This window comes from Phalacrocorax aristotelis, chromosome 14, assembly GCF_949628215.1.
Source record: "Phalacrocorax aristotelis chromosome 14, bGulAri2.1, whole genome shotgun sequence".
Lineage (NCBI taxonomy): Eukaryota > Metazoa > Chordata > Aves > Suliformes > Phalacrocoracidae > Phalacrocorax > Phalacrocorax aristotelis.
Genome location: NC_134289.1, coordinates 16,440,807 through 16,453,289, shown reverse-complemented (window position 1 = coordinate 16,453,289; position 12,483 = coordinate 16,440,807). Strand labels below are relative to the sequence as shown.

At 45.4% G+C, this 12,483-nt stretch overlaps 1 long non-coding RNA gene across 1 annotated transcript in view; it reads left to right on the top strand.

Moving 5' to 3' along the window:
• LOC142064491 (uncharacterized) overlaps positions 1-12,483 on the top strand; it is a 116,085-nt gene that overhangs the window by 34,512 nt on the left and 69,090 nt on the right. The window contains exons 7-8 of the long non-coding RNA XR_012663132.1: positions 8,217-8,324; positions 8,973-9,088. This is a non-coding gene — a long non-coding RNA (uncharacterized LOC142064491). The remainder of the gene's footprint in view (positions 1-8,216; positions 8,325-8,972; positions 9,089-12,483) is intronic.

Genomic DNA, 12,483 nt, shown 5'->3' with positions numbered 1-12,483 from the left:
ATGTACCTTGCCAGTTATATGTTGCTGAGCAGGAGGGTTGAGAGGATTATTTCAGCTGTGGCAATCAGTTTGCACCTTAAACCACAGGACTGGATTACTTTTGGTATTTAATTTTGAAATATTTCCCCCAGATGTACTGTACCTTTGCATGTTTCCCGGATGAATTTCATGTTGTTATTTCCTGCTCTTATTTCTAAGCTTTCTCAGGTCCGCTGTGTTATTTCTCTGTCTTCGCTTATGTTTGCAACACTTCCTAATTTAGTATCATCTGCAAATTTAATTATTATATCAGTTCTTTATATCACCTGATCAGTGGTTTTAAAATATTACTTAAATATTAAAAACTCGAGTTTAACACAGTCTCTGCAAATTTCCCAAGGGACAGTTCCCTCAAATCATTTATTCTGGGGGGTTTGTGTGTGGTTAGTGTATATGGCACTCTGGATGTGCATAAGACCACTCGGCGGAACTTGCCGAGGTCAATTAATGCTTCCTTTGCTCAGAAGGACCTAGTCTACAGACACCTCAAAGGTATGAAATAGCATAAAGAGGGAGCGGGGGCACGGTTGTACAATCAAACATGGGAGTTTTTCGAGGGAAAACCTCTACCAAAGTGAATGCAAAGCTGTGACAAACATATTCGTGTCACAGGTGAAAACATGAAGACTGCAGTAGGAGGCAAAGACTCAGATAGTCCAAACAAGCCTGATATTTCTTCTAAGGAGCAGGAATAGTGAAAGAAGTAGTAAAGAAAGAGGGCCAAGGGCAGTGCTTTGTGGTGCTCTAAACTTGATTTGCAGTAAGTGGAAACTGAGGAGCTGAGAAGGAAGAACATGAAAAGAGAAAAAGATATTTGAAATGGCCATTGAAACAAAGGCAGTGAGAAAGCTGTGAGACCAAAACTAAAAAGATATGTTGATGTAGCTGAGGCAGCAGATGACTAATGTATGAACTCTGAGCATTAGAATAAAGAAAATTCTGAATTTTTAAAGTTTTTAGACCCGGTTTTATGCTAGCATCTAAACAAACATAGCTGAATATTTCAGGTGACTTTCATTAAATGATTTACTAACACGTAATGTATTGTACATAGATTTTCTTTTTTTTTAAATGTAGCTGTTTGGCAGTTTAGTAGAAGTTTGGCAAGTTCCTTGTGCAACCTCTGTTACTGCTTTATGCCACCTCATGGTTCTTGCAGGTTATTTTTTCCTGTATTTGTTTGACTTCAGTGGAGATCCCTTACTGGGCTGATGCGTCTTCATGAATTGCTTGCTCTTCCTTACCTTCTGTGATTGCCTACATCCTTACTACAGGAGAAAGAACATAATGAGATATAATGTTTACCCTTTTTCTTTTCACACAACGCAAGTTGTTTCTTGCATTCTGAGAGGAATTTTTATTTAGTGGCTTTTAGGTTGTTATTTAATAGCTATATCCCCAGTGTAATGGATCCTATTTCTCAATTACTGTTGCTTTGTATTTTAGATACTTTATGAGGCCTAATCATGAACCAGGTGCTGGGTGCTGAGCAACACAAAGTGAAAGCGTGGGCTTTGTCCCAGCAAATTTGCAGCTTATTGAGTGTCATCGTGGGTTCAGCTGTTCCATTGCTCGGAACCGATAACATCGTATTTTAAGCATCGTTAGTGTTCTAAAACATAGTCTTCACCAAACTGGAGATTTTAGTGAATACGCTTTGGCATAACGGAACTGGAAAGGTTAGGTGGGTTCCCTGACCGTGTTTTTAAGCCGAAGTCTAATTTCCAAGACCACAGGAAAGCGATGGTCAGATGATAGTACTTAAACCAAAATGGCCCTGCGTGTACAAGAGCTTGTCGTGATGCCCAAAGCTTTTGGTTAAGGGTATTCAGCACTCAGAGTCGAACTACAAGTGTCTAGCCCGTGTGTGGAAGCTAAATGTCCAGGCTCCTCATATACTCAATAAAGAGGGATGGGTGCCTACACCTTTGTGGTCCTCTGGAAGTTCCACTGTCACGTAAACCTCCCTTGGGACCCAAGGGAAGGCTGTCGCTGTCCTCCTGCGTAGCCACACTGCATCTCCAAGCGGGGGCTGAACAGGCAGAATAAGGACAAATGCCTTTTATTTGTTTTTAAGAGGTATTTCACTGAATCTAGAGCAATTGTCCACAGCTGTAATCACAGCTATGCTTAGGAATCGGTTCTGTTGGGAGAGGGTCAGAGGGGAAAGGAGATCAGCTTGTAGTTTACACAGAAAAAGAGTCCGTGTTGGAGAGGGTCAGATCAGGAGCTTGTCTGTAAATGAAATCCCTGCTTTCCCTAGGCTACAGTCCAGTGGAAAAAAAAAAGAAAAAAAAAAAGGCTCAGTGCAGGTCTCTGGGAACCTCACTTATTAGTCACTTTTAATATAGCTGTAACGAGCTCCCTTTAAGCCAGACCTTGGGTAAGGCCTTAGAAATGCTCAGCTGTGCCATGTGGCTTGTAACAAATATCACAAAGTATTGATTTATTCCATAACCACTCCCTGCCATGTGTTATGTAAATAACAATGTTAGATAGAGTGTGTGGTTCTTCATGCTGTAATGCATAGATCTTGGGGAGGTCTTGAGTCAAAAGATGAAAGGGCAAGTGCCTCCAGTTGTCCTCAGGATGTGTGCATGACACTGCAGCTGCACACACATGCACCAAGCCCTTCCCTTCTGAGTGCATTTTATAATGATGATTTTAACGTTTTATCTGGTTCTGATCTGGGCGGGTATAATCTTCTAATTACATAACTTTGAATTTTCTCAGGTTGTCTCCATCTTGAACACTGTTAGTAATTCTCCACTGGAAAAACTAAAATCACAGTGCTTTCACTGCATATGCTCGTATCTATACAGATTTAAACTAGAAAAACCATGCGATCTGAAAACACCACTAATTGTTCTTAGCTCGTAGGTTGCAGAGCAGCCTTGCTCTGTTTTCCCACAGCCGAGAGAAGGCCTCAAGGCCAAAATGTCACCTCAGATTTCTTTTGATCTCAACTTATATTTTATTAACCCTTTTAACTTCACTGAGGGCGTGCAAGGAAACGTGTATATTCCCTTTCATTTAAAACCAACGTTGTCCTTACATCTTGCGTGCAAATGTATGGACAGTTTTTCATACAAAGGATTGTTTAGATGTAATCTATATGCCTTGTGAGTTACAGATAAGAAGGGGCGGGCAGCATTTATTCTGCGATGTTTGATTTATTCCCCTTTTATTTTCTCTCTTTAACTCCATCCAAAATATTTCTGAGAGTCTTAGTGAAATATAATACTAGAAGCCTTTAATGGCACCTTTTCATCTCACAATTGCAGAGTGCTTTTCAGGGCTTAATTAAATTTTACAGCGCACCTTTCAGGTGAGTGTAATTTGAATGCATCCATTCCTGTTTGTGAGGAAACTGAGGCAGGGAGTGGTGATTAACTCAAGGCTGTGAGCCAAATAAAATGTCAGAGTGAGAATTATGGCCTAGGAGATTTGATAAGTATCATATAATTCCAGCACGATTTGGTTCTTAAAGATTTCATCAAATAGACAACACGAATGATGGCAGCCTGACCTGGCAGAGGAGCCAAACAGCTCCTCCTGACTCTGCCTTTCCTGAGCCTTTCTGACAACTAGTGGTTTATGCCTCAGTCCACTTTCTGGGGCCTCTGAAATCTTTGGGCATGCCAGATGTTTGCTCAGCCCTCCATCACGATCAGAAGAAAGCGAGGGGATGGTTACATTCTACCTCCGTCGTCATCTTAGCATATGGCCTAGGCCTTTCATCCCTTTCCACTGACAGTCCTGTTAGGGTGAGATCTGAATGCAGCCATCAGCTCCTAAAGCCATGGTCGTCTACAAGATAAACTCTGTAGCATTAGTGGCAAAAGGCATGGGGCTCCTTGCCTGGCCCTTGCTAGTTGTGAAGGGGGAGATTTTCATCCCTCTTCTCGCTTTAAAAGTATTGAAAGCAGCTTGTCCTCTTCTGCAGATAGGCGGGTGGAAGGGAAGAGAGCTGCTGGGAGGAAAGTGTTCATTTGCTCTGCACATCTATCTTATGAAGATCCTTTACAGATTCAATCAGCAGCAGCTAGTACCCAAACAGGGTTACAGATGATGCTGTAGGATAGACCATAAAGCATCATACGGGAGCGGGTTAGGAAAGTAGGAAGATATACCTTCTGAGCCCTTGGTGATCATGGGTTGAAAATCATACCTGCTTTGACCAGAGCCTGGACGTGAGGGGAGTGGAGCTCTGCGAGTGTCTCATGCACGCCTGGCTCCCCGCTCTGTGCTCCGATGTGCAGAGGGGATGGTATTATCTAGCCTGTCTGGCAGACGTGGAACTGATGTGCACTGCAACTCAAGAAGTGGGGTATGGCCACTTCTTTGAAGGCATGTGAAATAAGACTGAAATCAAGCACGTGAGAGATCACGCAGATCATGCGGGCCGAGCATGCCTTTCCCTTTGTACCAGCCATCATGGTGAGAAAAGGTCTTCTGGCTGTGAGACAGACTCATAACAAGCAGAGCAGTAGGTTTAATGAGTTAAGGTATCCGTCTCTGGGAAATCAATGGTGTGAATTAACTTTTCATTCTCTCAGCAGAGAAGCCAAAGTTTGAATGATGTCCCTTTGTCACGAGAAACTGGTCTTGGACCTAGAGGAAAGAGAGAGGACGCTCTTGCTGTTGAATGCACAGCCCTTCACTGCCTGGCTCTGCTGGAGCGTCAGCCCGCACCGGGTGAGCACTGCCGCATCTGGGCTTTCCAAAGCCTGAGCAGGACTCGGCGATCCCGACGTCCGGCTCCAGTCCCTCCAGGCAGGGTATGCAGTGTGGTAACGCAGTATGTTTTCAGTGTGCAGTGAGACAGTTGGTCCGTAGCCACTAGGCAGGTGTAACGGGGACAAAGAGAAGTTTTCTATTTACAACGTAGTCAGCCTGGTCTCTTAAAAGTATTTACCTGAGAGCGAAGTGGCTCCTCGCAGTCCTGCCGAGGCCAGTCTTCCATTGCCGCTTGACGAAACGGGCACTGCGTGGTCTCTTTTTACCAGAACAATATAATCAGAGTACAAATGAGGCCATGCAGGCGCTGAACAGTTTTTGCCACTTAGTCTTGCTCATCCTTCTAATACCTTTCTTTTCTCCTTCACGCTGACCTCTTCTAATAGTGAAGCCAACAGCTGTGGCCACGTGCACAGGACATACTTTGACAGCAGCAGGACTCGGCTGACAGACTCTGGAATATATTATTTCAGCAGCGTCATCTGGGTCTGTAGCTGGCTGTTCTGTAACTGTATTGAAGGTTGAAGGCCTTGGGGTTTTTTATCCTTTTCATCTTCTTTCCACTACAGCAGCATTGCAGAGGGACCCTAAAGTATGCGCAGGAAAATGGGCCTTGGGGACAGGCTTTACTTCAGGGTTAGAAACCCAGCTTTTTTTAATTTACAAGTGTTTAGTTATGTGTAAATCTGTTTCACTACCCGAACTTCACATCAAAGTATTTGAGCTGTGCTGTACTCGATGAGAGCAAGAGTGCATGTTTGTCATTGCATAAGCAAAACAAACTCCCTTCGGGAACAGGGAGACAGAGACCCGAGCACAGCGCACCTTAGAGGACTTGCTGCTAATTTCAGTGATAAAAGGTTTTTTTTACATTATAGGCATTCCTCCAGATTAAAACCTCTGCATCAAACACCATTTTGAACCTCACTTATGATTGAGGGTGTTTCATAAGGGTGCTTAGGCTCCTTTGAAACCTCTGTGTGGGGTTGAACTAGTGACTTGGGAGACTCGAGGCCACCAGGAAGGCGTGCAGAAAGTGCCCGGCAGCTAATTAGCCTCTCGCAGAGCACAGGCCACTCCCGTCGACCCCAGCGCCTGAACCCCTCAGCTGTCAGGAGAGCCATGACAAGAAGTCGGTTGTGCGCATCAGGAGGAATTTCTGCTGAGCCCGAGCTGGGTGAAGCAAGAGAAACTCCCCATGAGCAGAGAGAGCGCCCTGGAGATCAGGATGCATCCCAGCTCTTCAGTGAGAATGATTCCAGAGAGGTGTTTACGTGTTTGGTTTTCAGGAAGATTAGCTGCACCTTTCATTTGTCCTTTGAAGATTATTTTTGCCCTGTAAAAAGATTTTAAAATGGCAAACCAGCACCCAGGCACATACAAAAAAGAAGAAAACACAAGGTTATAGGAAGAAGCTGAGATTCTATCTGGTTTATTGAATGATCCTGGAACACAGTAACAAGGGGACAGTCGCGTGCTTAATCATCTCACTCTTACAAGTGGAAATGATGCTTGACAACAGAGTGCACTGATATCAATGCAAGAGTTGGGGAAAGAACAAAAAAAATAAGGAACAAAATAAGCATAAAATGTAAACAAAATTCTGCTAGGAGTATTTGTAGTGACAGATGCTTTGGTAGATAGGGCAAAAAATATATTCCTTTCTCCTAAAGGGAAATAGGTGGAAGTCCATCAAATAAACTTTGTCCTGGCATATTTTATTTTTGCATGGAGGAAGAGGAAGAGATCCTTTTTGATGTGGGCTTTTTTTTTTTTTCCCCTTCTGTTTTTTCCTTTTCTGCCATACCAGAAAAAAGATCATGGAAGATAAGCCAGGCAAAAGAAAAAAAAAAAAAAAAAAAGGAGGGGGGGGAGGTTACTCTGAGTATCAGAGAGGGGGCTAATTGTCAAGGTTATATCTCCAAAGATGATTGATGTGAGGCTGGGTTTTTCTGTCAGCCTGTCACAAAGCAGGAATGTTTAATGTTCTCATTATTGGTTACGCTGTTGTGTATATTTCTCTGTCAGCACTGCGGACCCATCTGAACTGCCAAGGCACTTCAAAGCCCTGCAGGTCATTTATCATCCTCCTGACGCTGCGAATGTTCAGCCTCAGCTGAGTGCCAGGGATTTGTTATGACTTGAGAGCCAGCTGACAGACAGGTCTGCTGCAAAAAGGATTCCTTTTTGTCACACTGCGAAAACATCAATGTTCCTATAATGGCCTACAACTGTCAAAGGGGACTGCCACCTGACAGTTGTGTGGTCTCACTAATTTGCAGCCCGGTGACTTGTTTCCTTGAGTTTAGATTCAGTTACGGTGTCACATGCAAACAGGTCACCATCTGTCGTCCTGTGCCGGGGGCACATGGTAGGGGGTGGAGAGAGAGAGGAGGAAAAAATGAAGTGGCGAACTGGGGGTGGGGGAGATGTGAGGGGGAAAAAAAGGAACGGCTATGCAAATCAAAGCCATGTCTTTATTTCAGATTCCTGTTTTCTGAGTGTTTCTAGCCCACCACAGTGTGAATCTCTGAAAGTTGTGATGAAAATCGAGGCAGGGAAAGAAAGGACCTTGCAAACAGCCAGAGCTAGTGAGAGGGAGGGGGGGGAGAGAGAGAGAGAGAGAGAGAGAGAGAAATATCAGGGCTTTGTTTCCTTTCCCAGGCCATGACATGATTAATCGTTTTCTTCTGATCTAATTTTGGAACATGAAAAACAGCACATTTGTCTTGAAGAAAAATGATGTGCCGTACTGCGCAGATGGAAATTTCGAGCAATGAAAAAGATTAAAGTGAAATTCCACTCCTTAGACCTAATCATGAGTTGTAGATTATTCTGTCGTTCTAACCAGATGGTAGGCTTGATTCCACAACCCCCTTCTTATATTAATGAATACTAGACTGTTATATTTGACTTAGGTAAGTGAAATGTCTATCAAGCCTAATGGACTGCCAGCCAGCATAACACATGTTGTACCACTGAGGGTCCTTGCTGCATTTTTCATGTTTTATACTAATGTAGAACATTTTGTTTCCTACTGTTTTCCATCATTGTCACTGTTTGCTAAATATTTTCACATGTAGGGGGAAAAAAGTAAAAAACTTGTGTCCAGAGCTAATTTCCTCACGTTGGTTGCAGCTATAATTCTACAAGTAAAACAGTCACCCGAAGCAATCCATACAAGAACTCAATAGTAACTTGATTAAGTTCCCAGTCAACAAGACTGCACTAGGCTGTATGTTAACAAACCTAATTATAGGCAGCATGGTGATAAATTGTGCGGGGTGCGTGTAGCACATCTCTGAGGTCATGTCTAGAAAAGAAGTTTTGCCCCGGGGGACAGGGATGGGGTGTCATTTCTAAATAAAGTAAACACAGGTTCGCTGATGTTTCCCATTGGATTGCCTTCCGCTTTCTGACAAGCGTTTTTCTAGCAGGGGTGTCCCGAGAGACCCTCGCGAGAACGGAAGAGCGGAGGAGCAGAGGAATGAGAGGCTGGGGGATTCTCTTTAACCTTTCCAACTGTGCAGTCCTGTGACCACCGGGTAATTTCTACCACGCCTGGACTTGTCAGAGTCACGGCTACTGGTAATCATGTGTTAGGATGGATGCCACCACTTGTGCTCGCAAACCATGTTACCATTTTCAGTATTTAGCCGAACAAAATAATACTTGTCATGTGTGCTGAATGTGCGAGCGGGGTGGGATCTATCTCTCCCTGGTACATAAAAAGGTAGAAATCTCTGGTTTCTCCTGTCAAGAAAGCAACAGTTGGGCCTTTGTTGCACCCAGTGTGTGCGTGAGCGCCTGCCCCGGCTCTGTCGGGGAGCACGCCACCAGGTAGAGGAAGCGTGCGTGCACGGTGCTAAATTTAGACATCGAAAGAATCAACAGGATGCATGGATCGAGTTACTCTCCCTAGGAGAGAACAAGTCCAGAAACTTGAGTAAGCAGGCAACAGTTGTCCAAATCTGGACTTGCTAAAGCGTAATAGATGCAGTAAAGTTGGAAACGTTCATTGGGGCTGCACAAATCCTGGTAAAGAAAAGCAAGGCACCAAAGTACGCCTCCGACCTGAGTAACTAGGGTATTTGCATTTGAAGAGGAAAATCTTTTTTATAACGGAATGCATTTAAAGCTTAGATCGTTGCTTTACTTATTTTATTCTTGGTTTTTAAAAACTATTTCTTAAGGTTAAAGTCCCGAACTCTGAAGGACGTGCCTTCCTCAGCGAAGCCACCGTTGATGTTAGCTGCTGAATAAAGGCTTTTGAACTGCGCCACAGAGTAAACTCCAAAAGGCCTCCGGTGTGAGTACCCTGCGCTTTGGACCCTCTTTGGTGACAATTTTCCCTTTCTCTTACACATAACATGTTTTGAAAGGCCAAGGTGAGGAAGTCCTGCACAGAATGTCTATGTTTTTCTCAGTGTATGTTGCCCACGCTAAAAGCGAACAAATTGGAAGCCTTACATTAGTACGCCTCAGAACATTTTTTTCTTTGTAATTAATTTTAATCACAAAAAATATTTTTTTGTATTTGTACTGATTGGATCTGTCCAAGAACACAAGCTAAAATACCGAGATGCTTTCACCGCATTTCTGTTATGGTTGGGTTTAGGCTCTGTCTTAGCCCTCCTTAAAGCTTGCTCTCAAGGGATTAAAAATTTTCATTTTCATTGGTGAGAATTCCTACGCAAAAAGTTGCGCGTCAATATTTTTTTCAATTCATTTAGGACAAAACTCCCACTTGCCCTGCGTTTATGAGAGCAGGAGAGAGGGGTAAGTTACCCCTCAAAAATGATCTGTGCGGATTACCAGTCTGTGGAGTTCATATCCTCTGGGGAAAACCGGCTTTTTGCAGTGTTGCTTCTCTTCTGCGCAGGGCGTGTGGAGCTGAGTTGGCGGTGAAGGGAAAGTAATTTGTTCCTGACAAGGGCCAGTAGCAGACTATTTCTTCACTGGAAGAAAGTGACAATCAAGCAGGAAATTGCGATTGCAGTTCCTTATTTGAGCTGATCTTTCTTAGGAGCTGGTAGACATATCTTAACTTAGCCTTTAGCTTGTTTTCCTCAGTCTCACGGTTTTGCTTTCCGTGAAATGTCAAGGACCTTGAATTCCTGCGGTGTTTACAGTATGGCCTGTGGAATTCGTGGCTTGCTCAGAGTGTCACAGCTTTACAATTTTATTGTGAAAGTAACACAGGAAAGGCAGGCATTGCTCTTCCCCTGGCAGCATTTCCCCAGAATAACTGCAGCTTGGGGAGAGGGCTTCCACCCACTGAGGAAAACACCTGAAAGGGAGAGCAAACCCTCTGTTGTTGAATCCTTACTAAGCCAACTTGTTTCCAAACACAGGGAAGGCTGGCTGGCTATGCTATAGCGATACGCGAGTCTCAGAAAGCACGTGTCTTCCTGGAAGAGGCTGCGCTGCTGTTCAGCGAGACCTGGCCAGGCTGGAGAGCTGGGCCCAGGGGAACCACAAGGAATTCAGCAAGAGCAAGTGCAGGGTCCTGCCCCTGGGGAGGGGCAACCCCCCACACCAGCACAGGCTGGGGGGGACCTGCTGGAGAGCGGCTCTGCTGAGAGGCCCTGGGGGTGCTGGGGGGCAGCGAGGTGACCCTGAGCCAGCACCGGGCCCTTGGGGCCAAGGGGGCCAGTGGTGTCCTGGGGGGCATGGAAAGGCGTGTGGGCAGCAGGGCGAGGGAGGTTCTCCTCCCCCTCTGCTCTGCCCCAGTGAGGCCACACCTGGGGTGCTGCGTCGAGGTCTGGCCCCCCCAGTTTAAGCAAGACAGGGAACTTCTGGAGAGAGGCCAGCAGAGAGCTATGGAGGTGGTCAGGGGCTGGAGCATCTCCCTTGTGAGGAAAGGCTGAGCCCCCTGCGTTTGTTCAGCCTGGAGAAGAGAAACCTGAGGGGGGATCTCATCAGTGCTTATAAATATCTGAAGGGTGGGTGTCAGGGGGATGGGGCCGGGCTCTTTTCAGCGGTGCCCAACGCCAGGCCAAGGGGCCACGGGCACAAGCTGGAACACGGGAAGTTCCACCTGAACATGAGGACAAACCCCTTCCCTGTGCGGGTGCCAGAGCAGGGGCACAGGCTGCCCAGAGAGGCTGTGGGGTCCCTTCCCTGGAGACATTCACCCCCCGCCTGGACGCAGCCCTGTGCCCCTGCTCTGGGGGTGCCTGCTCACGCAGGGGGTGGGACGGGGTGAGCTCCAGAGGGCCCTTCCAGCCCCTATCGGTCTGGGATTCTGTGAAAGAGTGTATTACAGCCTGCCTGTTCTGCAGTGCATTACTACCCTGCTGGAACTTTGACTGATGGCAAGCGATGGGAACAGGAAATAAAGGTCTGCAATCTGCACTGCCCAGGAGGGCAGGACCTCAACCAGATGGAACATCTATACAGGTTTGGAAGGTTCCCTAAAGCAGGGCCGCAAGATGTTTGCCAGTTTCCACGTGTCCAAACTCTCCATGAGTGCTGAGAGCTGGGGTGTTCGTACTCGTGTTTCAAATCAGGATGCTGACACAAGTCGCACCGCTCTGGATCTACCTGATGTTAACTTTCTGAAAATGAGAATCCGTGGCTTCTAGCACTTCTCATAAGAGGATCACTTACTCGTGTGGTGGATGCCCACCTAAAATCCTAGGCCATCCAAAGATGGCCTTTACACCCTCCCCTTCTAGGGTGCCTGCCTTACTTCCAAGAAAATGACTCTATTGATCCTTCTGACCCAAGGCTCAGATCGTCAGATGCCAAAGCCATTCCCCCCTGGGCAAAGTGGCTCCCTCTGGGGGGACTGGGGGCGAGGGAGGGAGGAGCTTGCTCCTTCTTATCTGAACTGCAAAATCGTTGCTTACAATAGCTCTCGTGAGAGGTGTGACAAGTCTTTCCTCCCTTCCCCCCCCAAATGTTTATTTCCATTTTACACATATTCCCAACTTCCCGTCCTCCATGCAATCGTCTCGCTTTTGTACCCTGTAACTTTCATCAGTTTGTTTCTTTCCTTTCAGATGTGCTAAAGGCACAGCAAGAGTTGATACAATCTAATACAAACTTCCCTGTTTGCTGTATCATAAAATGTAGTGCCTGGTGTGTTCATTCCCTCCTGTCATCAAGTGCCAACTTCAGCAGTACTTAGTACCTCCAGGTTCTTCCTGCTGTCATTTTCACTTCCCCCCAAGGACTAAACATTTAAAAACTGAGAAATCCGAACTGAGATCCTAAGTAACACTTGAACCACGCTGATCTTGGGTAAACAGTTCCCAGAGTGTTACTGTTCCTGATGTTGAAAGAGCAGGTCAGTGAAAGAAGAGAATGTGCACACAAATTCTTGGTAATCAGGCAGCCAGCTAATTTCTAAATATTGAAAGATTCCTTTAGAAGCTATGAATTTTGTTTACGTTCAAACTGACACACAAGCTCATGAGCCTACCGTTTACTCATGAAAGGCTTTTACCCAATTTTTAATAGGAGCTAGTGGTTTAGGGTTTAAGTTAGGGAGAGGAACAACAAAAAGTAAATGTGGGTGTATTTTTTTGTGTATTTCTTACATAAGTATTTATGTATTTAAACTTCGCTTCATTAAACTGCGTTTTGCAGTTTGCCCAGCAGGCAAGTAAGAGAAAAGACTACCTATCACCCTTTGGGCAGAACTTTTTTTGCCCCACACATGCCTATGTGGGAGGTGATATCGGGTGCTGAAGAAAC